Consider the following 27,308-nt stretch of genomic DNA (forward strand, 5'->3'; position numbering starts at 1 on the left):
CTTCAAGCTACAGAGAGGAAAAGGAAGCCGTGCTCACCCTCAGCACCTGCGGGGAGGGGGACAGGAACACGCGTTGCCGCCACATTACAAGGGCTGCGTTCCCTGCCCGCGATGGGTTCGCACGGCGGGTGAGTCGCACGCAGGGTTTGATTTCGCTCGACAAACACCGGTCTTGCTCTCGAGCGGTTCTCAAGAGCTACGTTTCCCTTCCCTGACTCCCACCTTTGCCACCCGGCACCGACACACGCGGGGCACCGTCCCGCTGAGCAGACAACAGCAAACAGCTCACGACTTGCTAAATATTGCAATATTTTTTTAAAAAGAGCCTTGCAAGATGGAGTATTTCCTTTAGTAGGGATAAAGTGGATGCAGAAAACAGAAAGCAGGTGGTTTAAATATCTCCCTGTTAAAATAAATCACAGCTGAGGTTAATGGCGCTTTCTGGATAAGCCACTGGTCTTGTGCACACAATTTACCATCCTACTGACACCTATTTAACAACTTAGTTCTCAGAATAATCCTTACTCTATTCACAGTGTGAGCATTCGTGACACCCGACAATACAAAAGCGGTATGAATAACTGCATGTTTTTTTGGAGAAGCTCTGCTTATTTTTCCCTTTTCCACATTTAAACCCATCCGTGCGCTTGGCTCGTGCACAGCGGGAGCCTCACGCGCCCCGCGCGGCCTCATCCAGCCGCGAGCTCCGCAGACCCGAGCGGGCTCAGCGAGGCCTGGGTGTTTGTCAAGCACCAAACCCACCAGAACATTAGGAATAAACCTCATTATCCTCAGTATTTTGGACTCAAAACCCACTGGTCTTGTCTGGCACCCAGTTTTGAGGACTGAATGGGCAGCCTCACCTACAGTTATGCTGCAAAAGGGCTGTGAGCGCGATACCAGACAAGCGAACTGCTGACGGCAGGAGCCACACAACAGCGCTGCTGAAACCGCATTCATGCAGCACGAGCGAATAAATGCCACGCAAATCCTCTTTTCTGCAAGCTCTGCCGGTATCATTGTTCGAGCTAAAACTGCCATGAGAAGACCCTTCAAATGAGACCGGGTGAAAGAGCGCAGGGAGCAAAAAGCGCCGGTGAGCTCACCCAGGCCCCCGAAGCCAAACCGGTGCTTTGCTCCTCCAATAAGTACATTATTACACCGCCTCCTTTGCGCTTCCGTCAGGCTCTCTTTACACACACACGCTGAAGGTAAATGGTCACCTGTTCCTCCATAAGACGAAAACACTGAACGTGCCGACGAGGTCTGGCCAGGATTCAGCTCCATGACACCTTCTCCCCGGTGTAATCTGTTGGCAGGGCAGTACGGGACACGAGAGCAAAGCCACAGCAGCTCCGGAACGCAGGCTGGTCCTAGCAGCCCTCACGGTGACAGGGACGGTGGTCTAAGGGTAAAAAGCAAACGCCACGGGCTGGTCTCCCACTGAGGACGTTGGTGCACACGGAGCAGCCTGAGCACGCTGCAGCTCCACAAACTAAACAAGCTGCAAAAACTGTTTAGAAAGTGAATTACAACTCCACATCCCATTCGTAAGTGAGGGAGATGCTTAAGAAGTGTCTCCCTCAGCAGGTGATTCCCCTGTTCCGCAGCGGGGGGAGAGGAGCCCGTCCCTGCTCGGTTCTGTCGGGCTGCTCTGAGTCGCTCACGTTCGGCACCGACGTCGCTCGCGCCGTTGCCACGTGGATTTGCCATTTCCCAGGCGTTTTACCCACTGACATTCCAACTGCACGCCTGCTTGATTTATTTAACCGTGCTCCTGCTCTTAAGCTACCATCCAATTACTGCTCTCAATTACCCGGTGCTCAAGAGCCGACATTAATTACAGCGTTCCCCGCGCACGGGGATGCCGCCGGTTGCACGGAGCTGCAGGCGTTGCTTCAACCCTGCCCGCTCTCTCCTGGGGAAAAAACAGCGTTTCCCGCTCTCGGTGGCAGATTAACTGGGCAAAAAGAGCAGGTTTGGTGAAACAGGGGATGAGCAAAAGTCACCGTGGCCTCAGTGCCCGGATCTCAGCAGCCCCCGGGGTGCCCTGTGCATGCACACCCCAAATGGCTGCTTTCTGCTTTGGAAGACAAAAAATAACGCAGCAGCAGCTCAGGACCAGGGACGTTAACCTGGAAACCTCTGGGATGTGGGACACACGTCACCATCAGCAGCTGGCGCCGTATTAATTCATGTGAGCTGCAAGTGCCTTTGGCAAAACGGATGCAAAGCCCGGGCTCCCCAGACTATGTGGAAAACACCCAAAAACTATCTCCCTCCAAGCAGGCGTCGCTTTAAACCACAAACCGAGCCTGTTCAGGTGCCAGCACCAGCCCTGGGAGGCAAGACCCAAACCAGCTCCCTTTTGGAGCACAGCACGAACCTCGGGAGCGGCGCAGAACGACCCTGTGCCGCTCATGAGCCCTCCCCAGAGGCACCGCCGTCCCCAGACTGGCGAGAGAAGCTGTTTTGCAACTCGCACTGCTCAGATTTAACAACCCCCTGGCGCAAGACACCGTTCTGCCCCGCTCTGAGAGGCCCCGTCAACCTCGGCCTCTTCTCTGCCTTTCCACAGACAGGTCTATTGCGCAAAGGACTGATGCGGTGCCCTTGTGCGGAACGGCCACACGCCGGAAGGAAACACCGCTTTACCACAATCGCATACCATTTTTAAATTGAACATTAGATTCTTTTCTAAACGTGTTTCCCTTTGCGTGGTGCAGTGCACTTCCAAATGTTTCAGGAGCAGCGCTGCAAAACTTGCTCCTGGCAGCAGGAGGGAAGGTCAGTGCTCAACCTGCTCCGCATGCAAGTGGGAGAACAGAACGGTAACCATCGGCCAACCATGTCTCAAACATTGTCTCAGGGAATGTTTCTGCTGAAGTGGATCAGGATCTTCAACACAGGGGAAAAAATAAGCAAACTCCTGATGTACACAGGAAAAACACACCCATGAACTTCACTCTACATCCTCTCCACTCCCAGCTAAGCTATGATAAAGTTTAACAGAACAGGTGTTTCTAGTTTTAAAACGAGATCTCCACCTAGCCCAGGATGTTTTTCTAGCGGTAAAGCCAAAGGGTGACAGAAGTTACAATTAATCGAACTTTAGTTTCAGTATAACTAATCGCCACTTGCTGTTTTGCCAGAGTCAGAAGTTTCGGAAGGTTAAACTGTTTCCAAAATGAGCACAAGATTTTCAGTTGATTTTACTTAACGCATCAGCAGGGCGCAGTTCTCGTTTCCTTCCAGTCCCGGGTTGGATGTAAAAGGCGCAGGCGGGAGTCGATGCAGAGCCGAGACGGGGCTTGTTGCATCTGCTCCTGCTGCCTGAGCAATGTACAACTGTTTGCGATGAGAAAACACGAGAAGTAGTTAATGTACAACCACTTCCACCAGCAGCATCAGCCCAGCAAACAACAGCCGACCCTGCAAGCAGGCCTGCAGCTCTCCACGCCAACAATTAGCTCCGTGCAAACCTTAACGACCTCCCGAACCTGCGCGTGATCCACGTCCCTGCGCGTGATCCACGTCCCTGCGCGTGATCCACGTCCCTGCCCCTGATCCACGTCCCTGCCCCTGATCCACGTCCCTGCCCCTGATCCACGTCCCTGCCCCTGATCCACGTCCCTGCCCGTGATCCACGTCCCTGCCCCTGATCCACGTCCCTGCCTCTGATCCACGTCCCTGCCCCTGATCCACGTCCCTGCCCGTGATCCACGTCCCTGCCCCTGATCCACGTCCCTGCCCCTGATCCACGTCCCTGCCCCGTCTCTGCCTTCGCTCCACCTGGCGTTTTGCAGTTATCACGGCATAGACCAAACCCAAGCTGGACAGCCCAACCGTATAATATACAGGCAATACTCATGCTGCAGAGTCCGGTTCAGTTATAGGAAGAAATAAAGCTGCAAGAAAAGCAGTGAAATGCCCAATTTCCCTGTAACTGCAAGCCTCCTTGCTTTGCTGAAGCCATCTCTCACGTCCATTATCTGGTCCCGTTCCTGCCTCGGGCGGCACAGAGACACGGAACACTAACAGATCCAGCTGCCCCGAGCTCTCCCGCCCAATTCATCATGCACCGGGAACTCTCTTTTTTTCATAAACTGCACCTCGTCGTCTGTCATCATCGGGTCAGCTGAAGAGCGTCCATCAGCATCTCCAAACAAGCCAAGGGCAGCAGCTGCAAAACACGGAGCCAGCAACGCTGCCACGCGATTTCGCGCCCGCCGGCGGGGACGGATCCCGAGCACCAGCATGCACCATAGAAGAATATTCTTTGCTGCCTGGACGCTATTTAAAATGACATTTTACATTAATTGTAAGTAGGGCTTATTTTTGGAGTAGGGCTTATATTTTGAGCATCCTCAAAAATACTGAAAAATCATGCTAGGGCTTATTTTCAGGGCAGCTCCTATTTTCGGGAAAACAGGGTACAAGCCGCCTGAGAACACATTCTCTGCCTTCTGCTGTGCCAGGGCACGATTACATTGTAAATGGCCTTTTCACTGCCCCCATACACTTAAACACATCTTCCCGTACAGCCTCAGCGAATTCCGCCTTTTTCTTAAGAGGAGAAACGAGGGGTATTTGGTTGTAGGACCCTCTTCTCACTTGTTTCAGCAACTAGAAGGCAGCAAGTCCGGGCTGCAGGAGAAACAACTTCAAACTACGGCAGCTGAAGCTGGACCCGAAAGATTTCGCCCTCCCAGGAACCAGCCCCTGCCCGATGACACACGACTCTCTCAGCTCCCAGGAACGGTCCCCAGCCGTGTGTCTCTCACCTCCCGAGCGCCCGGCTCGGGCACCGCGGGCAGCGCACGGCAGCAGAGACCAGCGCTGGAACGCGGAACGCTCCACCGTGCTTCACAGCCCAGGGATAAACCCACACCACCCTTCAGCTTTACACCATTACCTTCCCAAAGCACCCAGCCCCGTCTCACAAGCGCATTGCAAAGACCAGCTCCTGCTTTTGATGCATCTGCGCGCTGGCACCGCAGATGAGCCCAGGCGGGAATTATTAATCCCGTGTTCAGAGTGGAGTTTGAATAGCAGGAAATAAATACAGCCCAGGGCCCCCAGCACAATGGGGCAGGACTGTTCCCACTTAGCGGGGTGGTTTTTTCTTATATTTAGCGATATGCAAGCCCCGGGGGTGGAAAGCCATGTGCGATCACGCACCGAGACCCGGCTGGGCTGCGCTGGCACAGAAACGCGGAGCAGCCGCCGCGGGACCAGCGGCACGCGCCATCTTCCACCGCCCAGCGTTCCACAGAGCTGCGCGAGCGGCTTAGTTAGTTATTTGACTAAAAGCTTTAATTATCTCTCTCACACACACACATTACACGGGGCGGGGAAGGGAGGGGAATAATCAGCCTGCAACCGGCCAGCGCCACGGAGCGATCGCGCCTCCAGAAACGCGCGGCGGGAGCAGAATCGCTCCCCGGAGCTGCTCCTGTGCCCGCGTGTGCCGGGCTCTGCGCCACGACCAGGGACGCGCAAACACCGTTCCCTCCAAAAGCACCAGAGCGCAAGTGCTGCGTGACTTCATACATTATAAATGCCAGCCCCTGCGCTGGTGCCTGCGCGGAGCACGGCAGCTGCAGCGGAATGGCACGGGAAAAGCCCGTATCAGAAGAGCAGGGGGGGCTGGAGGAGGGTGCCCTAGAAGGTGACAAGTGCTTGAGACACTCCAAGATCAAACAACTTTCCTCACTGTGGAACTGCTTCATTTAAATATTTATATATATATATTTTTTTTATTCCATCCACACAGATGAACTAAAAGTATTTGCTTTTAATACATACCGTTAGGATCATTACACAAGCAAAAATTCACATAAACAGAAAACAAGCGTAAACGACCGACTGAATGTAAAGAAACTAATAATATTAATCTGGATTAAGTACAAGCCATGAACATTCCTACCTAATCCATCCGACGGACAAAGATAAATCCCCGCCATGCCACGTCCTCCCCTTCCCTGCAACTTAAAGAACCACGGCGCTGATCAAAACAGCGCAGAAGGTGAAATCTTTATGTAGAGCATCCTGCTTCATCTACACAAGATTACAGCATAAGCCAAGCCCAAGAAAGCAGAACGATCATTGCGAGAGCTCCCCAAGCCCAGAGCACCATTTCCACTCGAGACGCAAAGCTTCTCATCGGGCTTCCCCAGAGAGACCTGCAACAGCAGCGAAACGCAGCCCAGGCCTGAGCAATCTGAGCTTCTGCCACTTCCTAACGCTCCAGAAAAGCTGCATGGGGGTCAAATGCGGTTGGGAAGGAGCAGATCCGCAGTGGAGTTTAAAAACAGAAAGTTAAGGTTTCTAAAAGAAAAGATTTGCATCCCCCAGGCTCCTGCAGGCCCCGCAGAGGCTCCTCTATGAAAGCAGCACCTCCGATGCACCGCTGCTGGGGGTAAAAGCAGCTCGGCAAGCAGAGCAAGCCCGGACAAAGCCGGCGGAGCGCAGAAGCGCAGCCCCCAGCAGACACCCCCCCGCTGCTCTGCTCCCATTTCTCTGTTCCAGGAGAACCCCTGGCCCCGATATGTGGGAAGAGCCCAGAGATTATTCTGTGATCCACAGCATCCCTGTGACCCTCAGCACCTCTGGGCTGCACCAGCGCCTTGGGCTTTTTCCAAAAACCAGATGATAAGTGGCAGTAAAGTGCTGGAGAAGAACCTGCTCTGCAGCAGGACAGGGAGTGTCACGGTGCCCCCAAATGAAGAGGCTCATCGAACATCCCTCGTTAGAGAACACATCGAGGAAAAGGTGTTTGATGGGAAACTCCTGGCCAGGTGCTGTGGACACACATCCAACACCTCCACAAACCTCCTCGAGGACAGAGGGCTGGGAACTCTGACACCAAAACCCCAAGATGCCTTTGAGACACCACAACTCCTGGTGAAAATCCAGCAACCTGGGACATGCAGTTCCCTTCCGTCAGCAGCACTTCTGTACGTCCAATTTTACTCTAGCACGCCACGTACCACATTCCCAACATCACCATCCACCCATCAACATATCAAAGCATCCCAACATCCTGTGGCTGGAAGGCTCCCAGCTACCCCGGCACGGCAACGCTTTGATCGCTAATGAATGAATTTGCAAACGCGGTTGCTCACTAGAGAAGCAACTCAGCTACCAGCCTACCTCCCATCAATTCAAGTATTCTGCTCAACAAGCAGTAAATGGGGCATCGGGATAGATATGTTCGACCGCTTCCGAAAATCAAATGCTGTCAACTGAAAACATCGCGGCCGCTCAAGCGGAGCACGCAGGCAGTCGGCAGCGCGTTACTGGAGACAGCAGCTCTAGATTTGCAGTGTAATTGTCTATAGGCATTTTTAGGCTTTGGGAACATACGGTGTGTTGGAACGGGCTGGGAAGTGACCGTCATCCCCTCGCCCGGGTCAGGAGCGGCTGAGAAACCGCCACCTTCCCACCAAATGCTGCTGCCTTCCCACCAAAAAAATTTGGTTTAAATTGCAATTGCGAGATCAGCTGAAAACACAGGTAATTCCTGTTGTTCTAATCAAAACTGACACAGGGAATAATTAATGCATTTACGTTACGAAACAAAACATGATTCTCTCTGCTTCATAAGGCTCTAATTGAGTTTTAAATGTAAGGAGCGCTATGTTTATCCTGATGTTTACCTCCTGCAGCAGATTATGTTTGTCCACGGGAATCCTAGAAAATCCTCACCTTCTTTATTAAGGCCATGTCAACAGAGATACGCAAAGCACCCTGCTGTCTTTTGTATCACATAAAATGCTCAAAATTGTCCTGGAAACGTAACCGAAGATGCTGGAGGTTGGCACCACGATGTACAAAAATAAATATCAAGTGCACTTGCAGCACTGACACCCGACGCGCACCGCGAGTGGGACATCCCGTTAACAACCGCAACGACCCAGAAAACCTTCAAGGAATTCAAAGTTATAATCGTGCCAGCCATCATAAAAGAAAATAATACTACTGTACCGCCACAGAACAGCCTTCCCAGGGCCCCCGCGAGCCGGCTAATTGTGAAAGAGCTGTACTCCCCAGCGGCGGACAGACAGCAGCCCCTCCGCGCTCCCTCCACGCACAGCCGTGTTCTCCTCCCCCGAGACCTCATCAGTAACTCAATTGTGAAATAAGAACCAACTAATTAGAGGGACCGTCCCTCCAGATGCATCTAACTCGGGTAAACATAACTGAGCGTGTTTGGAAAGCCTTAAAATCCTAAATATGAAGAGCAAGGTATGTCTCAAACTGGTTTTGTGCTGTTGTTCAGAAACAGGACTTTGCTTTGCTTCTCTGTATTTTTACCAGCATCTTATTTAAATTACACCACAAAGAAGTGAATTATAACTGAACTGTAATGCCCAGCACAACACCTGCCCCAGAATTCAGACAGTTTCCGATAAATTTTCTCTTGGCAGCGTGACGTGCAATTCTTAAATGAACATTTACATGCCCACAGCCGGGGGGGCTGCCAGACCCTGCCCAAAACCAGCCCCCAAAACCTCACAGACCCCCCTCGGCACACAAAGGGGGAGGAAGTTCTTTTTCCCCCAGAAACATTAAAGCGGCGCTTGCAGACGCGGCACTCACAGATGCGATCAAGGTGCAATTTTAACTCATTTCAGGCCCCTCGGAATCATTTTCGTTGTAAACATTGCCTTGCTGGAGATAAAAAAATAAAAATACGCCTTGGAGGAAAATGCTCAGAGCCGAAGAGCAATGCTGCCCAGCGGGGCGGGCGCTCTCCTGAGCTGCAATCCAGAGGGAAGCGGGACGCACAGCCGGTGCTGGACCACGGCTCCCACCTCCGTCCCACGGGCGGGCGCGCGGGGCAGCTGGCGAGCCTGCAGCTCTTCCCCGCCATGTCTCCTTCCTCCTCCTCCCGCACAATGGACTCGGCGCAGAGCTGGAGACCCCGGCTGGGCCACCAGCCACCCCGGGGACCCACAGTCCCAGCAAGGAGGGGACACCGGGTGCCAGCTCCCCTGTGTTGTGTCCCCCAACCTGCTTTCCCCCCACTGTATCTCGTACCCTACAGAACCTGTCTCTGGCTGAGCCTCAGCCTTTTGCCTTCCTTCTCCATGACACATGCACCCCACAGAGCACGGGCACACGGCGCTGTGCATGCACGGAAACGCTGTGCACACACACGCTGTGCATGCACAGATACACCATATGCACGCACCCTGCATGCACAGACACATTGTGAACACACGCTGTGCAAACGCACACGCACTGTGCACACATACACAGGCTGCACATGCTCGCAAAGACCGTAGCGGACACGCAGGATGCACCCCGGATACACCACACACACACACGCGCGGTGCCTGTGCAGGCGCTGTGCATGTGCAGACTGTGTGTGCACACTCACACCCCACACACACGCATTCTTTGCACGCAGGGTGCACAGACCATGCGCGCACGAACACTCGCAGCGTGTGCACACCCAGATGCACGCGTGGTTTATGTGCAGTGTGTCTGTGCACACGCACGCAGGCACACCGTGCAGACCCTGCACACACACACCGGGCATAAAAAGACACACATACACATACCGCACATGCCCAGACAGCATAAGGACACCGGGCACGCACCGATACGCCGTTTGCACGCACACACAACCCCCACAGCCCGCGTGCACCGGTACACGCGCACACACCGTGCAAAGACCGTGCGTGCACCCATAACGCCGTGCGCACGGACCGCGGGGTGCGCGTACACGGGGTGCACACCACGGGGTGCACACCACAGGGTGCACACCACAGGGTGCACATCACAGGGTGCACATCACAGGGTGCACGCACGCACACACGCACGCACACACACACACAGGGTGCACATCACAGGGTGCACATCCGCGCTCCCGCGCGCACTTACCCGCCCGCCAGGAGGGCGCGCGCGGCCGCCCCCGCGCGCGCGCGGCGCCCGTCGCCCTGAGGCCGGGCCGCGCAAAGGCCGCCGGTGCGGCACGCCGGGGCCGTTCCGTTCCGTTCCGCACCGAGCCCGTTCCGCTCCGCGCCGCACCGCGCCCGCTCCGCCCGCCCCACCGCTCTGCCCCCCGCACCGCGCACCCCCGCCCCTACCCACAACAGTGTAGTAAGTTCCCATTGGCCGAGAGCGAGGGGCGGGGCGCTGGCGCCGCCTCGCTATTGGCGGAGAGGAAACCGCGGCTGGCGGGGAAGGTGGGGGAAGCGGGAGCGCGCGCCCCCTCATGGCTTCCCCTCTTCTCCCTCCCCCGGGCCGCTCCCCAGGGCCGCCCTGCGGGACCGCGGCCCTGCCCGGCTCGGCCGCCTCCCTCCGCCCGGCGCAAAAGCGCCCCCGCGCTCGGGAAGGGGAGGCCAGACTGCCGGGATTACCTGCGGCCCGGCGCTAAACCGACGGGGGTGACGGAGCAACGGAAGGGGCCGCGACCACTCGCCGCCGGCCGGCCCGGGCGCGGAGGGCGCAGGCAGGGCCCGGCCCGGCCCCCGGAGCGCCGCGCGGCCCCCCCGCATGACCTACATTTTCAGTACAGTTCGCCGTCTCCCGCAGAAAGTTGTGGCCCAGCTCGGAAGGGAGGACCCGGGGAGGGGGACGCTGGCGCTTCCTTTATTTTTTAAGACATAAAGCCAGTGGGAACCGAACCGGTCTGCGCTCAATGGACGGCCAGCCTATGGAGCGGTAAGTGACACGGCACCCTGGTTGGGATTCGTTCTCATGCTGAAGCCCCCACTAGTACCAGCCCAGCGAGGACCACGCACACTGAGGATGCTTCTGCTAAATGGGAACCAAACTAACCCAGTTTTCCAGAAAAACAAACCAAAACGTGCGTCTCACAGATATTTACCCCTGTTCCTTTGTGCCTACAACACTTGGCTCTGCCAAAACACGCAAAACAGGGCAGGTTCCCCCTTGTCTTGGTGTTGAGACCACTTGCAAAGGGGAGGGCAGAGAGGGGTGTTTGCCTTAAATCTGGAGTATCTGGTGGGTTGAGAGATCTGAGTACGTTTGATTCAAAGACAGGGGCTGGGAAAGGTCTGGCAGCTGGAATTTGCTGCTCCTACATCAGAGATGGGCGTAAAATGTGCCCTGAAGCTCTAACTTCACTCCCCATGGCATTAAATTAACACGTTTATACAGCCCGGGCTGTGAAGGGAGGAGGCTCAGGTGTTTGGTGTTTGGTTCACTAAAGGATGCTGCTCACCCACGGGGGCTGAAAGCAGAAATGCAAGTCCAAAAGGCTTTATGGAGAAAACCACTGAGCAAAGAAACTACAGTTTTTGGATGCGAGGGCTTGGCAACAGCTTCTTGCAATTAGGAATAAACAAGCAAACAGAACCACGCTTCATCATAACACGCACACACGCTGACTGACAGCAAATTGCAGCTTATATGGAGACCACAGCAACGAAAACTTCACATCAAAATGGTGATTTAGCACCACGCAGCACGTCATCCACTGTGCCCAGATCCCCAGATGATCCCCGACTCCATCTGCCAGCGTCTGAGCGCAGGCAGCGGCAGCTCCTGCATTTCGAGCCGTTGTTTCCCAAGCGAAGCGTTTGTCCACAGGGAGCACCCGTGCAAGCTGCCACGCGCTGCGCACGAGGCGAAGCTGCTGTTACCTCTTCAGACCCCAAATAAATGGAGGAGGAAACCTCAGAGCAGTAGAGTAACCAGATGTGAAAAGAGGCACACGGCCTGTGCTGTAAGAGCACCTTGAAAATGGTTATTCTGGGGCTATGGGATCTGAACAGAGGCCAAAGCAATCCCTCTGTAGGGAGCAGAGAAGAAAAGAAAAAGAGTGGGGGGAAATAAAGAAAGAAAAAGGGAAAAGGAAAAAACCGAAAAAAATAGAACACTTTTATGCATATGGAAATACCACCAGCAACATCACACTTCTGCTGAAAAAATCAGCGGCTTAACTTCTAACCTTTTCCTTCCTACGCAGCCGCAAACTGACCTCTGCAATCCCATAGGAAATTTCTTAAATTCTTCACCACAAGAACGGTTTGCCCTGTGCCAAGCCCAGACTGCAAATATTTAAAGAACTCCCCAGTTATAGCTGGTTTAAGTCGCTTTATAGGAGTCAATTAGAGACTGAGAATTATTTCAATAAGTCAGGATTTCTTGGTATTCGGCTGCTGGATATAGGAATAAGGAGAGGAATTATATTCATGTGAGGCATGTGTTTGCGGACTCCAAGGCAGAGGCTGCTCCTTGCAACCTGAAAGACGACCCGGTGAGCGCTCAGATCCCCACAACTCGGTCTGCAGAAATCAACTGGGTCACAACGGCCAGCGCTGCCAAGCCCTGCCCTGCGCCTCAGTACACGCTCTTGAGAGCATCTCAAGATTAGATGAAATCCAGCTCAAGTAAATTCTTCATTTAAAAAATAATAGTAATAATCCTTTGTAAGGTGATCCAGGGCCCTGCAGGGCAGGTCCCGGTGCATGGTTTGTAAAGTGGGGCTCCCAGTTTACACCAGTGCCGGCGAACACGGCGCCTCGAGCGTTACTGGCACAAATAATGCACAGCACAGAGCCCTCCTCACCCCGAGGAGCTTCTCTACGCGAGAATTCCCAATCCAAACAAAGGAATCGTGCATCGCACTGGTACCAGTGCTCCCTCCCCCAAAACAAGCAGGGCTTAAGGCGAACAGAAATACTCAGCATTACACCAAGTTCTAGGAAAAAAAAGAAATTAAGCTGGTCAAGGGAATAATTCATCCACTGTGGCTCTGCATAAGCTGTCCGTGGCTGTGTTACGCGTGTGTTTGTACACACAACAATGGGCAAATTCAGTTTATGTGCCACATTCACACATTTTGCTAATGAGCGACAGCCTCCGGAGCAGCAGCAGCCATTTCACAGAGCAAACGAGGTGGGAGGAGAGCAGGTGGCCCCGTTTCGCCAGCTACTGGCCCCCTGCCCTTGGCTCCTCTGCCGAGATTTACTGTCACCATCGGTCGCGCTGCTGTGGCTGAGAGCAGAGGCCCAGGATGAGGTGCAAAGGAAATCTCCCTTCGACCTCACAGGTTTCGTTTTACAGCAAAACGTTCATCTGTAAAAGAAGTATTTCAGGTAAATGATTTACCTAGAAGGAAGGGGTGCTTCGGCTGACACTGCTTCTCCAGTGCTCGATTTAGCACACAAAGCGACAGGTACAGCCAGAAAAAGCGCCAGAAAAAGCCTCTGACAGGCCAAACTACAAATTCAATAAATTTTCACAAATTAGAACATGCCGCAGCACTTCGCTGCAACACGTATGTGCGCACTGAAGGCAACCTAGGACATCCACGCTCACCAGGCTCCGTGTCAAGTATTTAAGCAAAGATTAGATCTAGTCCAGTCCACTGTAGCACTGTCCAAAACCAACAATCAATTCACTGTTGAGCAAGTTATCAAAGGGCTAAGCTACACCCTCCATAGCTAGAGAGACAGCGATTTTGCTGTTGTAACCCCACTTGGCATCACAGCAGTTACTCTCGAGTTTTGCCAAATGCAAACAGCTTCTCCAAGGCTCTTCTGTGCAGTTTCCTACTGGAGAGTTTTCCTTTGTTGGTTGGTTGAACAGCAGGAATTGTGCCCTTTAAGGACCATTGTGGCCAAACTAAGCCAGAACGTTCCTGCTTGTGGGCAGAAGAATCTGGTTTTTGAGCTGCTACATCTTGTTGGTACTGGGCTGGCTCTTGCGGATGCTTTTTGGGAGACAGGAAAGGCACAAGGGATGGCTGTGCAAATAAGCCAGGATACCTAGGAATTGTTAATTTATGGAAAAAGCTCTCGCTGTGGGTTTCATCGGTTTGAATGAAGTTGTCACAGCAGACCAGCTCCAAGAAGAAAGAGGAATAAAACAGATGAGGAGCACCAGCTCTCTGCAGGCTGCACGCCCCGCAAAGTCAGCTCCGAGACAGTGTGTAAATCTCATTTCTGACAAGATGCTCCACTGAGAGGTTGGTGGAGGTCAGCGTCAGATTGCAGGATCGGGTTTTCATACGGTGAATGTTTCTACAGAAAGAGAGAAATACTTTTTCCCTTAAGTATGGGTAGGAAGTATTAAACGTATGAGTGGCCGCACTTAAAGGATCTAGAAAGTGCTTCAGAAAGCCTGGAGAACAGATTACAGGTGACGCTCAGGAAAAAGGCAGAATCAGCGCGGCATGAGCCTGAGCTCCAGAAACAGCCCGAAATATGGACCAAGCTGTGGAAAAAGCCATCACAAGAGATACACAGCAGATTGCAAGCTTCCTCTCATTTCCAGCACTTACCCATTTTTCACTCCTTAGCAGTCCCAGTAAAAAGAGACAGGACTGAAAAGAGGAGCACGCTCGCACCGCGCTCGGCTCCCTCCGCGGTAACGAACTCCAGAGCACGCTGCTGGAGCCCTCCGTGCTCAGCCCTCGTGCCTCCCAAACCAACCGGGCAGCCTGGCCAGGGCACAGCCGTCCCTGCAGCGCCGGACAAGCTCAGCTACGCAGCCTTTGCCAAAACAAACCCCACAACAACAGACAGTGCCACCTGGGGACCCGACTACGGTGGGGAGGCAGAGGAGCCGTGCCCTGAACAAAGGGTGTCGGTGGCCGATTCACTCCTCGCAGTGATGAGAAGCCAACGTACAGCAAGGAGGGGCTCTGGCGTTTATAAACTACACCGAAGAGGTGTACTTTGCGCTGTAGCTCCTCCACACCAGTCAGGCGAAGCTCTCGCCAAAGGATGCTCAAGCGCAGAACTGACTCCGTGCTGTTATGCTCCCAATCCAGCCAAAGATTATGTTCCCTTGGCCTCAAATTACTCAAAATGCAATTTGGTTCAGGGAAGAAAAGTTTCAGGATCGGGGTTTACTCAGGACCAGTGTGTACCTGGCGGTAAGTTAGCCAGGTACTCTGGTCTGTCCTAACGTATCCTTGTAACCCAAAGGCCTGGCAGCAAACTCACAGAATCACAGAATCATCTTGGTTGGAAGACACCCTCAAGATCGTAGAGTCCAACCATAACTGAACCCTGGCACTGACCTGCGTCCCTGAGAACCTTGTCTAAATGCCTTTGAAACCCCTCGGGGATGGTGACCAGCACCGCCCTGGACAGCCTGTTCAGCGCCCCACAGCCCTTTCCATGAAGAATTTTTTCCTAATATCCAACCTCAACCTCCCCTGACACTGGACAACAGTTCATTATTGTGAGCGAGACCTGCAAATCTGTGAGGGACACCTGGCAAGGCCTAACATTTATTTAATTAAGACTTTAGCTATGGAAAGCAAATACAGCTTCCAAGCAGAGCCTGGGCTACCTTATTTCTTCCAGAAACCTGAGCCGAGCTCCGCACCACCGTGTTCAGAGCTGCTTCCCCGCCTGCTGTCCCCTCGGACCCTGCAGGGTTTGTCTTAAGCTCCTAACTGGATCAGACTTATCACCCCAAGTCCTTTGTACAGACGACCCCCCAACCTGACACAGCACACCACGCTCTGCTGAGAGAGGCGTTTCTGCAGGTGCGCCACCATTAACTGCTGTAGATATCACAAATTTAAAAAAAGAGACTTCTCAGCTTGGCTGAAATGCGGTATATTAACCTTTGGAACTGGCAGTCATGGATACCAGCTTCAAACAGATTAATATCAACAGGACAAAATCCCAGAGGAGAGCATCACGTTGCTGCCATTTTTTCTGGAGCTTCACAAAATAAGGCATTTTGAGGCTTTATTTAAGGTCCTATCTTTCTGTGCTCATTTTATAAAGGACATCCAAAGCGGTTCAGATTTCCAGGCAGAATCCAAGGAAAGGAGACGGGGGAAATCAGGAGCTGCAGAGGAAAGCTGTGGGTAAGGATGGACAGCAATCAGGCTTCACGTGAACTGTTGCCATTGTCAGTTAATTGCCAAGAGGTGTCCTCTCTGAACAAGGTTTGTTACTGAAATAAGTAGCTGTTAGTTCAGCATGTCCTGCAGGTCCACAGAGCTGCAAGTTGACGTGGCGCACGCACTGAATCTTCTGAGCAAAAGATGCAGCACCAGCCTCGAGGTGCTCACTAGCGGAATCTTAGCCCTGCATTCACCACAGCCAGCATCAGAAAGAAGCTAATCATCATTAAGCTGCCATCTTTTATTTCTAATTATTTGTCTCCACAGCAGGGCTCCTCCAACCATCAAGCAAAAGGGAAGCAAAGTCTCAAAGGAGTGACTGTTTTGAAGATGGTTTGCAGCTGCCACCGCATGAATGGCTCTGCAAAAACAGCAGCCGCTGCTCCGAACTGCCCACCGAGCGGGAGGAAAGCGTCTCTGTTTAGCCTGTTTTTCAATATTGGTTTTTAGGTCAACTAAAACAGCTTTTCTTATGCAACAAGAGACACAGAAAGCTCACTTGCTTTTGAGTCTTTTCGCTTTCATTTAATGAGATGGTAATTCAGAAGGCAGCGCTGCTATTTTAAACGCCACAATGAGAACTATTTCACTGCCTTACAAAGCGCTGAAGTGAAACTGCTGAGCTAAGCCAGCCCTAAAACTTGACACCGTGTCAGACTCTGGTGGTCTCTGCTGAAGGGGCAGACACCCTGGCTTCCAGGAGAGCTCAAAGCAGAAAACCTCACTGAAAGATGGAAAAGCAGGAGACGTGATTTATTTTCCCTCTTTGAGCTACACATGAACAAGAATTAAGCGGAGACCCAAGTTCACAACACAACTGCTGTTCAACAGCTTCATGAAGCCAATGCCCCACAGTGACCCGGGAATTATGGGATGGAAAGAAACAATTTCACGTACAGGTAAACTTTAAGATCTGGACACGTGGCTTCCAGCATCACCAGTGCCAACCAGTGCCAGACAGCCCAGCTCTGCGGAGACTGGGGACAGACTTTGAGCAGGGCCTGTTGTGATAGGACAAGGGTGATGGTTTAAACTGAAGGAGGGAGATTCAGGCTGGACATGGGGAAGGAATTGTTGTCTGAGGGTGGTGAGAGCCTGGCCCAGGTACCCAGAGAGGTGGTGGATGAACCATCCCTGAGACACCCCAGGCCAGGCTGGACGGGGCTCTGAGCAACCTGAGCTGGTGACGATGTCCCTGTCATGGCAGGGGGACTGGGGGGCTGGGAAGGTCCCCTCAACTCAAACCATTCCATGTTTCTATGAAATCAGGGGTTGTTCAGGTTACCGGGTTCCAGAAATGCACCCTTGGCCAGAGCCCCGTCACGCAGCGATCACCAGTGGGCGGCTGTTCTGAGGGCCTGCTCAAGCGCGAAGGAGAAAGATCCTGCTGCCCGCCGCCGGTCCGGGTGCTGCTGCGCCGGCAGATGTGCCTCTCGCCGACCCCTCCCGCAGCCACGCCAGCAAACGCATGTTGCTCCAAATCCAAGCTGCAACCTGCACTTCTTGCAGCTACACCTGTGCAGAGGAGTTTTATTCTGCACTGAAATGCCTGCTGGGTGTTTGGTGAGGATGAGCGCTCAGCACCTCTGATTAAGGCACCTTCTCTAGTTAAAGAGCCTTCTTTCAGAGGCTTGGTAGCAAGAAAGAACAGCTCATTGAGAACAGAAGACAGCTGTTCAGCTTCCAAATACAGCGCTTCGCTTCTGTCTAAGAACAAGAGGTTTGTGCTTGGATTTGATTCACGTCTCTTGCCCTCCCCTGTGAGGCATCATCTAAAAATGCCGAGTTTTAGAATAAAGCAGTTTTCTCCCAGCACCTTCCTCTGCTTTCGCTTCACATCGTACATCAGCGACTGGCAGCACTTGAGCAGAGCTGCTTTAAATACACCCAGCGTTCCCTGTTACTGGGAGAGGGGAGAGGTTACTGGAGCGGACAGGGAAGGGCAAAGCTTAGTGCGAAGACACTTGAATGTAAAAAACAAAGGTAAATTAAAAACTCCTGAGGTTCCCAGAGGGAGGAACCTCAATGCAAAGGCACCTGCACCGAGAGAGCCAGCTTTCCCAAGCAGAGTCCCCTTCCTCCCTGCACTTGGCCTGGGAAGTGCTGTATGAAGTGTTTTTCAATATCCAAAATCTTCACACTCACACAAGATAAATCCCGTGGTTTGATAACAATCAATACTCCAGAGTTGAAGACAGAATAAACAAGTCAGTTCATTATTTAAGTTCAGCTGTTCCCCGTCACTGATCTAATGAAGCAGGTACTTACCCAGAGATGAGTCAGCCGGGCAAACCATGCAGGCAAAGCACCAAAATTCATCACGGGGCAGCGTATAGAAGAGAAAGGAGAAGAGACACTGATTAATAAGCAGTTCCAGCTAAACATGAAAAACCCCTCGACCCACAAAAAGCCAAGTGCTCACATCTGTATTTCACGAGCGCCACAACAAGAGTTCACGTAAGTGAACTGGGGTGCCTGACCCTTCCCAGAACTGCAGGTGGAACTGGACACCCGCGCTGAGCCGCTTCTTAGAAACGTAAACACCGCGCGGGGAAAACCAAACAGCCCCAAAAAAACTTGAAGCCAATGTCACTTCGCGCTGATAACGCAGCGAGCGGTGACGCAAGCGCCCGGGCACAGCGGAGATCGCGGTCTGTCCGTCCGTCCAGCTCCTCCAGCTTTACATAACTTCTTGTGCAAACTTGTGCGGCGGACGGACGCAGCCCAGCGCCAGCCCCAGCCGAGCCCTCTAGTGGGCTTTAAAAACTCCACAAAACACTCAGAGACTTAATTTAATTAACGCTCTGCCAGAGGCCGCTAAACCCTAATCCTCTCAACAAAAGGATCATTAACTAAATGGAGAGATTCAAGGGAGCAACTGTGCTCTCAGCTCCCATGGGGCGTGCCGGGTCCCAAAATCCTGCCAGACCCTCGGATCCGGGGAGCTGCTCGACACAAGCGCACAATCAAGCGCTCACGGCACATCGGGAAAGCCCAGCACAGGGCTCCTCCACAGCCACACCGGAGAGAGGGACACAAGCCCACACCCCTCTTTTGGGATGCCCCACAATGAGGACAGTCCCAGCTGCCACCTCCAGTGAGACCGACGCCCTGGACTGCTGGACTAGCAGGGGACCCAGCTGGAGCACCGGCTGCTTGTACGCGTTACCGCCCACTGATGCCAAGAGCCTGGTGAGCAGGTGAAGGACGGCTCTGCGTTCAAGAGGCAGCCTCGGTCCTTCAACCCAAGGCTGGGAAAATATCTCCATCCCACCCCACACAAACCAGCAGGGAAGGTTTTCCTCGCTTAGGAGAGTGGAATATACATTGGCAGATGAATTTACAGCACCCAGGGTGCAGGCTGGGAAGGTATAGTCAAGGTAAAGCCTTTACAGTCAAAGTTCCCAGCCCATGAGCATCATCCTGATGGAGATGTGGGGCTGCCCTTCGCAGGTGGCTCCTGAAAAGCCACCTCCAGCTGCTGAGCCACCAGAGCACCACGGCTGCAAGGGGCACATTCACGACACTCATTAGCGCGGTGAACACGAGCAGCAGAGCTTAATTACAGGGCAGGGATGGTTCCCTCTGTGCCCGGGTGCCGAGCTGCCCCGCGGGACAGACGTTGCTTGACGCAGCCCGCAGGAGGCTCAGCCTTCGCCTGTGCCACGTGCAGCGCCCGCGGTCAGCGGGACCCTGGCCAGGGCTCCGAGCAGCTGCAGAGCCTCAGCTCGCAACTGTGAGAACCCAAAACAGCAAAGACCTCAGGTGTTGTTTGCAAAACACCTCCTGTGGGTCAGCAGCAGCCTGCACAGATCTCTCTGGAGATGCTACTGCAGCCCATCCATAGGTGCTACGGCCCACATTTTGGTTCTATTTGTGAGCACCCCGATCTCAGCAGCAGCTTCTGAAGCTCAAACCCCATCTCCAGCTGTGGTGTTCACCAGGGCAGAGACCGCGGCAGCTGCTGCTGGGGCAGGCTCATACCCCAGAGGCTGCCACAACCTGGGGCAGAGCTTTTGGGGTGGCCAGGAGACGCTTTTAGCTCCCCAGAGGGACCTCAGCCCCCCAAGGCACCCGCCAAGCCCATGGCAGCCCTTCAGTGTTTGGGTTCCCAGACGTCCCCGTTTTCAATAAGTGCCTTTTGCCCCGGCCCTCTCTCCGTGGCTTTTCAGGATGGAGCTGACGTTCACCGAGGCCTCCTCGCCTGAAGACACAGAACCACCATCCCAGCGCTGACAAGGCTGTCCTGCTTTGACCCAGGGCAGTTTCTGGCAGACACAGAACAAGCAGCTCTCTCCACATTCACCTCCCGCAATAAATCCAAAGAGCTCCCACCTCCCCAGCCCAGGCAAGAACACAGATGGTCACGGAGATTAAAACATACAGAGAATTAACTGACTCATGCAAATGAGCTTCTCCATCCAGCCCAGCACTGCCCCATGGTTTGAGGCGCAGCGCTCGGATGTGACCGTCACGGTTTGCTCAGCTCTGATAACAGCCCCTTATCGACCCGAACAGGGAGCCAGAAAGCTGACAAGTTTGCAGGCAGTTTGTAGGGGAGGGCTGGATGCAAACTGCCAGAGCCAGAACCGCATCTGCCCCCTGCTACAGCGGCAGCAAAGAAAATAGTGACGCTAAGAAGAGACCTGGACAACAGCACAGACCAAGTTTGCACTCGGTAACCTGCGTTTTCCCACCAAAGGCAGCTCGGGTGGATCGAACGGCACCGCGACGCCAGCGCGAGCCGCCTGCGCCGGATCGCCGCTCACGGGGACCAGCGCGCCGGCCCCGCGGCCGGTCCTGGGAGGAGCATCTCGGCACCCCGCTGAAGCCCGGGATTTGCCAGCACATGGGGAAGGATCCAACCATCGCATGGCGATGAGCCACCTTCTCAAAAAAGACAGCCTCCAGGCTGCCTCCCAGTGAGGACCTGCACCCCAACCCACCCGCGTGTTAGCATCACCAGAAACAGCTTTAAACCTTATTTGACTTTTACTCAAGAAACGGGGAAAAAGTCTAAAAGGCACAGACTCCTCCAGCTCGGGCACATCCCAGCTGCCAGTCGGTACTTTTAAGGGGTAGGTTTCAAGCTACGCGATGACACAGATGACCGCATCTGCTGTGAAAAGCCTCCCCTCCGCACCCAAACAGCGCCGTCCCGCGTGCCGGCCCGCGCCAGGCTCCTGCGGCCCAGGATCGCCCAGGGCAACGCCGGCCGAGCAGAAGAGGTTCAGCTCCACACCACAACATCGACACGGACGGACAAAGTCACGTTCCAGCCCCACGCGGCTCCAGGCCGGGCCGGCATCTGCCCTCCATCGCTCCCCTGCTCAGCATTCGAGCCCGTGCAGGTGCAGGGAGGCGACTCGGCGTTTGATACAGACCCTCGATGCACAGAAAGAGCTCCCCTCAAGTTCTGATGTGCCCACAAGTGGTGTACCCCACCTCCAAGGGGTTTGGAGAACAGATATAGAAATGCAAGCCCTTCAATGCTGGTGCTGTTTGGCAAGAGGCTAAATCATCACTGCAATGAGGGGAGATCAACCAGGCAGGGATCAGCTCACAGAGATCACATACAGGACGATAAATGCTGTAATGCGTTGGCTGCAGTAACACCCTGGCTACGATCATGCTTGAAGGCACCGGTCCACCCATGCTAAGCAGAACGCGGCAACACCACAGGGTTCTCCAGGCTGCGCCCAAGCTCAGAGCTTCCCCACATCTCCCGCCCCATCGCTGAGATGTTTGCAACACCTCCGAGATGGTTTAAATACTGCTGAGGTCGGAATCTGGCTGCTCCAAAGACTCCCAGCCTCATAACCCTCGCTCAAACCCAGCTCAGGTCAAGCGTGGCCAGATGTAATTACTGACATGAAAGGAGCTGGAAAGCGCCTCTAATAAGGGAACGGATTCGTGCCGCCGGGCCAGGGCTCCTGCTCCTCTCCAAGCTGCCAAAACCTGCCTCATATCAACCAGACCGGCCAGAATCTCGCCCCCCGCCTCGCTACCAGACCTGCCTTCCTCAGGGATGGCAGGTCTCCCAGGCACCTGTTTGTGAGCTGGAGCGGGGAACATTTAACAGGATTCACTCGTTTAACCGAACAGCACACGCGAGGCTGTCGGGAACCACCTGGCAGCGTTTTGGGGCGCAGGGCCTGCCCTTGCTCTTCCATTTGCTTACCCCAAAGCCTTTTGCCAACCCAAATAAAGCCTCAGTGTCCTCCTGGGTGCATTTTCCCAGCTGCCTTCAAATCCCCAGGCTGCAGGAAGGAGCAGCAGACAACTCCAGCCAAGAGGTGCAGCAAAATAAGCCAACTGAGCTCCCTTCCAGCCTCTCCTCCTAAAATCTACAAGCAAGAGGCAGCTTTAGAGCCTTCCCGGAGCAGCAGGTTCAGGCTCCTGCGAGGCTCAGACAACACAAGGCCATTGGACCCAGTGTTTCTGTCCTCGGGAGCACAGATGGTGCCGGCGTGAGCTGCCCCCTGTGCCTGCACGCCTGATATTTCGGCACTTTCTCAGGGTCGGTCAGGGACTAGAGACAAACCATGCTAATTGGATAGGCGAGGGGCGCTCTGCAGCCCTACAAAGCTGCGAGCAGCTGCTCAAAACCCCTTGTGAACCACAAAAATAGTTTAATCTAAGGAGCAGGCATGGATTAAACACCACAAACGCCCTTTTCTCTCTGCGAGGTGCATTTTTCCCCCGTTGCGGTCCCAAAACAAAAACCAAACCCGCAGATCAAACCAGGAAATTCGGCAAACTTCGAGCACTGACAATAGCAGGAGGATTTTCCAGACCTTCGAGCTTGTTCTGCAAGTCCCGGATTATGTAAAGCCCTGGTGTGCCATTGTCGGGGAAGCCGCGCTGGCCGCTCGGCGCCGGAGCCAGCTGGCACCGCGCTGCCCGCGCCGGCACAGCTCCTGTGCCACACCGCAAATTCCTTCCCAGCACCTTCCACTGCAGCTATTATTGCCTTTCATCTTGCACCTAATTGTTACGTGATTAATCATCTTCCCGGGGCTGGGTTTGATTTCCAGGCTACCATCCACTGGTGACTAAACCAGCTGCCCTGGAAGACGATTCTCCCCCGTGTCTGAGCTGCTGTCACGGCTGCGCCCAGCAAAGCGCCCCGTGGCTTAACTAATTCTTGGCTTTTCTGCCCATTGAGGTTCGCCGGGGGGTGAACCAGTTATCGCTGCGCACACGTCCTCTGGGAAAACTGTACAAGAGGCTGGATCATTCTGCATTCAGCACCCAGCTGGAAAATCCCTGTCGGCAGCCTCGGGGCAGGTGGGATGGGAGCCGGAGGCCCCTGGCAATAGCCTCACACGTGGTCCCGGTGCATTTGCCTAATTAAGACCTAATGAAGCGTGGAGATGTATTGTGGAGCTGGCAGGGGAGCAGATGTGCCCCCTGAAACCCGATGCTGCCGGGGGGAGCCAGCAGCCTCTGTCTCAGTGGTGAATCAGCAGGAAAAGCTCAGGCTGGGATGCTCGGCCCTTTGAATTCGACATCCCAGGGAAAGAAAAATGCTCTGATCATCAGCAGCCTCTAGTGGGGAGAAGCGACTCAATGGACCTCGGGACACACAGCCCCCCGAGCCCGCCCCGGCTGTCCCCAGGGACCCCGAGAGCAATGAGCCAAACACCAATGGCCTCGGTGGAGCATCCGGGGTGGCAGACAGTGCAGAGGGATTGTCGCCACGCGCCAGCCGCGGTCCTGCGCCCAGGACAAGCACGGACAACCGGCGCAGCACCTCCTTGCGCAGCCCAACTCGGACCCTCGCGCCAATCGCTGCGTGAAGGAAAAAATAAATTAATAGGAGAGAAAACCAAATCATTCAAATCCTTCCTGGGCAGCTCCTTCAAAAAGAGATCTCTGGGCTGGCGTTGGGCACGTCCATCCCCCCAGGGGAACCACACCCTGGGCAGCTCCCACACCTCCAACTCGCAGCATCCAGCGCAGCCAGGAGCCAATTCGGACCCCGAACTTCCAGCCCCTGCAGCCCTGAGCCTCTTCCCATAGCTGGGAACACACACAAAGGTAAAACGCTGCTCAGCACCAACAAGACGACACCTGCCGTCCAGGGTCCGCAGCCCCCGTCCTCCCCAGGGAACTGCTGCAAACAGAGCTTGGAAAAAGCTTTGTTATATATTAAATCGGTGACAGAGCTTCAGAGTGCGGCTGACGCTTTGCTTACCCTCCGAGCGATCTTCACCCGCCGCGGCTCCGGAACGGCCGCGCGGTGCAGAGATGCGGCTGCGGGCGACTGCAGCGGCTGCCGGGCTGCGCGCCGGGAGGACGGAGCCGCGCCAGGGCCGCGGATGAGCGGGCACTTTCGCTCCTCGGCAGCGTTTCAAACCCTCTCCGAAGGCCTGAAGCTCCCCCTCAGCGCGAGGCAAAGCCAAGCGAAGGGACGGGGGACAGGCCGCTTGAGCGCGACCACGGGGAAGCAGCTTGACGCACGGGGGAACTTTTCACTGCCGCTGACTTGCCGTTACCATCAGGACACGCAGAAACGGCACGTGCCCGGCTTTGGGCTGCCGGTGCCACAAGAAGCTCAGGGAGACCCACATCTACACACGCCTGAGCCTCTGGAGCTGTACACCTGGGGGGACACACGCCACTCCACGAGTCTCAGCTGCCTCCTACCGGGGACAGGCACCAGCTGCATCACGTTTAGCACGAGCAGGTCAATGGCTGCAAGGGAAGGGTTAAGCTGAACAAGGAACCTCAGCCCCATGTCACCCCAAGCTCTGGCACGGGTGCAAGTTACTCCCACTGATTAACCAGGTTACTTGGGCAGAAAAGATGCAGAAGGGAGCGAGTGCTACCACCAGCTCCCTCGGATCATTAAAGCCTCAGGAAAGGAGCAGCACAGGGAGGGGGAGAGTTTTGGGGTGCACCTTCAAGAACCCACCTTGCTCCCACAGCCCAGGGCAGCTCCTCCCCCGCGGGGCAGCACAGACCCCCTGGCACCATCAGCCTCCCCATCCTCACTCTGGCTCACACACTGCCAGGTGGTGACGGAGCACGGGAGGGGGTGTCGGGGCTGCCAGAGCACCCCGCGCCGAGCCACAGCCCCGCACGCCGCTGCACAGCCGCCTGAGCCAGCCCCTGCCCGTCCACGGCAGCAGCCTCGGCAGTGACCCCACCGCAGCCCCACAGCCCCACTACGGGCCCCCTGGATGACAGGGCACCCCAACACCCGCTCCCACAGAGCAAATGTTGATTTTTCCCATGCAGTGTAAGTCAATCCTCGGGCGAGGAGGCGGCTGCTGGCAGCGCCCAGCCAAGGCACACCCCTCCGTTGCAACACAGCCCTAAAGATAGCCGCTGGCCCTGCCACGCTATCCCCTGTCACCTCGGAAAGCGGCTCAGACCCCCGAGCCCACCAGGAAGGAGGGAAGGCAGAAGCCCCCATGGCACGGACCAGAGAGCAGGTTCACCGCCCCCTCGTGAGAGTGAAATCCAGGAAGGGAAGAAGTTGCAGGAACCACCGAGGACACCGAGTCACGCTGCTCTGGTTGCAACATCAGCACAAAGCACCCCCGTGTAAAAGGGGATGTGGGGAGACAAATCCCCCACAGCTGTGTGGGGGGAATGGCGTGGAAAGTCGCTGGCGAGGTTTTAGTGCCGCTCGGCTGAGTGTGGCACTGATCCGCACCGGGACAGGTATCAACGGGAGGAGGAGGCTCCCAGCTTCAGGAACCGTCTTGGGGGGGGTGCAGACGGTGTCTTTGAGAGAGGGGAAAGAGCACAGCCCACCCCAAACCCTCCAGCTGTGCTGCGGCTCCGGCAGAACCCAGCGAGCACCAAATACCTCCGGGAAATCAGAGCCAGATGCCAATGCGGAAGGCACCGCCGCCGCGACCGCGGGGTACAGGGGGGACCCCGAGCCTGCACGCACCTTTTCCCCTGCGCTGCACCAGCGGGAAACACTCCATGGGGGACCCCAACTCCAGAGTACCCTGCATCCCCCCTTCTGCCCCATACGCTTCCTGACCCCACTGCAGGTACCCCCGGTCTCTCCCATTTCTCCATAACCCCCCCAACCCACCCCTGTGGGTCCCCCACACCCAGACAGACCACCCCAAAACCCCAGAGCACGCTGCAGCACCTCACATCACGTTTGACCTCTATGGGCCCCAGCAGAGCCAGGTCACCCCACATCCAGCCTGACCCTGTGGACGCCCCTCAGCACCCCTCATAACCCCCCCACCCCATAACCAGCCTGACCCCCATGTGTCCCTAGAGCACCTCAAATCCTCCAATATCGCTCCAGCCCACAATCGAACTGATGCCCTCCTTGGGAGCCCCAAAGTCCCCCATGTCCCCCCCAACCCCATAACCTCCCTGACCTCACTGCAGCCCCCTGGAGTGCCCCAGGCCCCCGCACACCCTCCCCTCCCCTCCCCTCCACTCCCCACCACCAGCCTGACCCCACTGTGACCCCCCCAAGCTTCCCTGGGACTCCTCCACCCAGCAACCACCCTGGAGCCCCCCGCCGTCCCCCCACAGCTGCCCTGAACCCCCAGTCCCCCCGCACTCACCCGGGCCAGGGCCGCCGCTGCGCACCGCACCGCGCTGCCTCCACCTGCACCGCAGGCCCCGCCCCTCGTGACGTCAGCGCGCCCCGCCCCCCGCGCCCACTGGCTGCTGCCCCCGCCTGTCAGCGCCGCGGAGGGGGCGGGGCCGGCGGCGGCGCGGCGCTGCAGTGGGCGGGGCGAGCAAGGGACGCTATGGCGTCACGAGCGGCGAAGGGGCGGAGACAGAAGAGCTGAGTGCCGCCGTGACGTCACCGCCCCATATAAGGAGAAAGCGCGCCTGCGAGGTTCTCCTGAGCACCCCTCGCGCCGCTGGCAGCCCCGGGCGGCTCTGGGTGCCCGGATGTCACCGGGGCTGCCGGCGGAGCCCCAAACCTCCCCAAAAAAGGCAGAATTAGGTCTTTTATGGACTCTGCGTGTTCGGGACAGATAAGGGCCGCGGGGCTGGGGGGGTCGGTCCCTTTGCGGCTCCGGTTGCCCCGGGACACGCCCGGGCTATCGCTGCGCGCAGGCGGCGGCCGCGGGCGATAAGGGGCAGCGGGGCTCCCGGGAAGGGCGGCGGGCGGCACCCCCCGCTCAAACCTCTCCCCCGGCACAGCCCGGGGTGGCCTCGTGGGGGCGCCCGGGCCGGGAGAGGTGGATGCTGCCCGGGCTGGGCTCCGTATGCAGGGACCTCCCCGGGACCCAGTTTACGGACGGAGCGTCTCCGTCGGGAGGCACCTGGTGGCCGCCGCCTGGGGACGCTGGCAAGGACTTTCCCCGTGTCCTCCCCGGTCCCCAGGGAGCGGCAGGAGGGATCCTGCTCCGTGCTCAGTGCCTCGGCACCTCCGGCTTTGCCCCTCTGTCATCTGCCCCTGCCCAGAGACCCCCTAAACCTCCCCAGGGCAGGGAGGAAGGTTTGAGGGGAT

At 55.7% G+C, this 27,308-nt stretch overlaps 1 protein-coding gene across 19 annotated transcripts in view; it reads right to left on the minus strand.

Moving 5' to 3' along the window:
* The window catches only part of EPB41 (erythrocyte membrane protein band 4.1), a 72,377-nt gene extending 45,643 nt beyond the window's left edge, over positions 1-26,734 (minus strand). For 2 of the 19 annotated variants that reach the window (XM_080357517.1, XM_080357513.1), the window contains exon 1: positions 1,224-1,380. The gene's annotated coding sequence lies outside the window, so the exon portion shown is untranslated. The other 17 variants (XM_080357512.1, XM_080357501.1, XM_080357515.1 and 14 more) reach the window with 14 other exon arrangements.
* Positions 26,735-27,308: the final 574 nt, after the last annotated feature.

The sequence above is a fragment of the Nesoenas mayeri genome (genome assembly GCF_963082525.1).
Source record: "Nesoenas mayeri genome assembly, chromosome: 21".
Classification (NCBI taxonomy): domain Eukaryota; kingdom Metazoa; phylum Chordata; class Aves; order Columbiformes; family Columbidae; genus Nesoenas; species Nesoenas mayeri.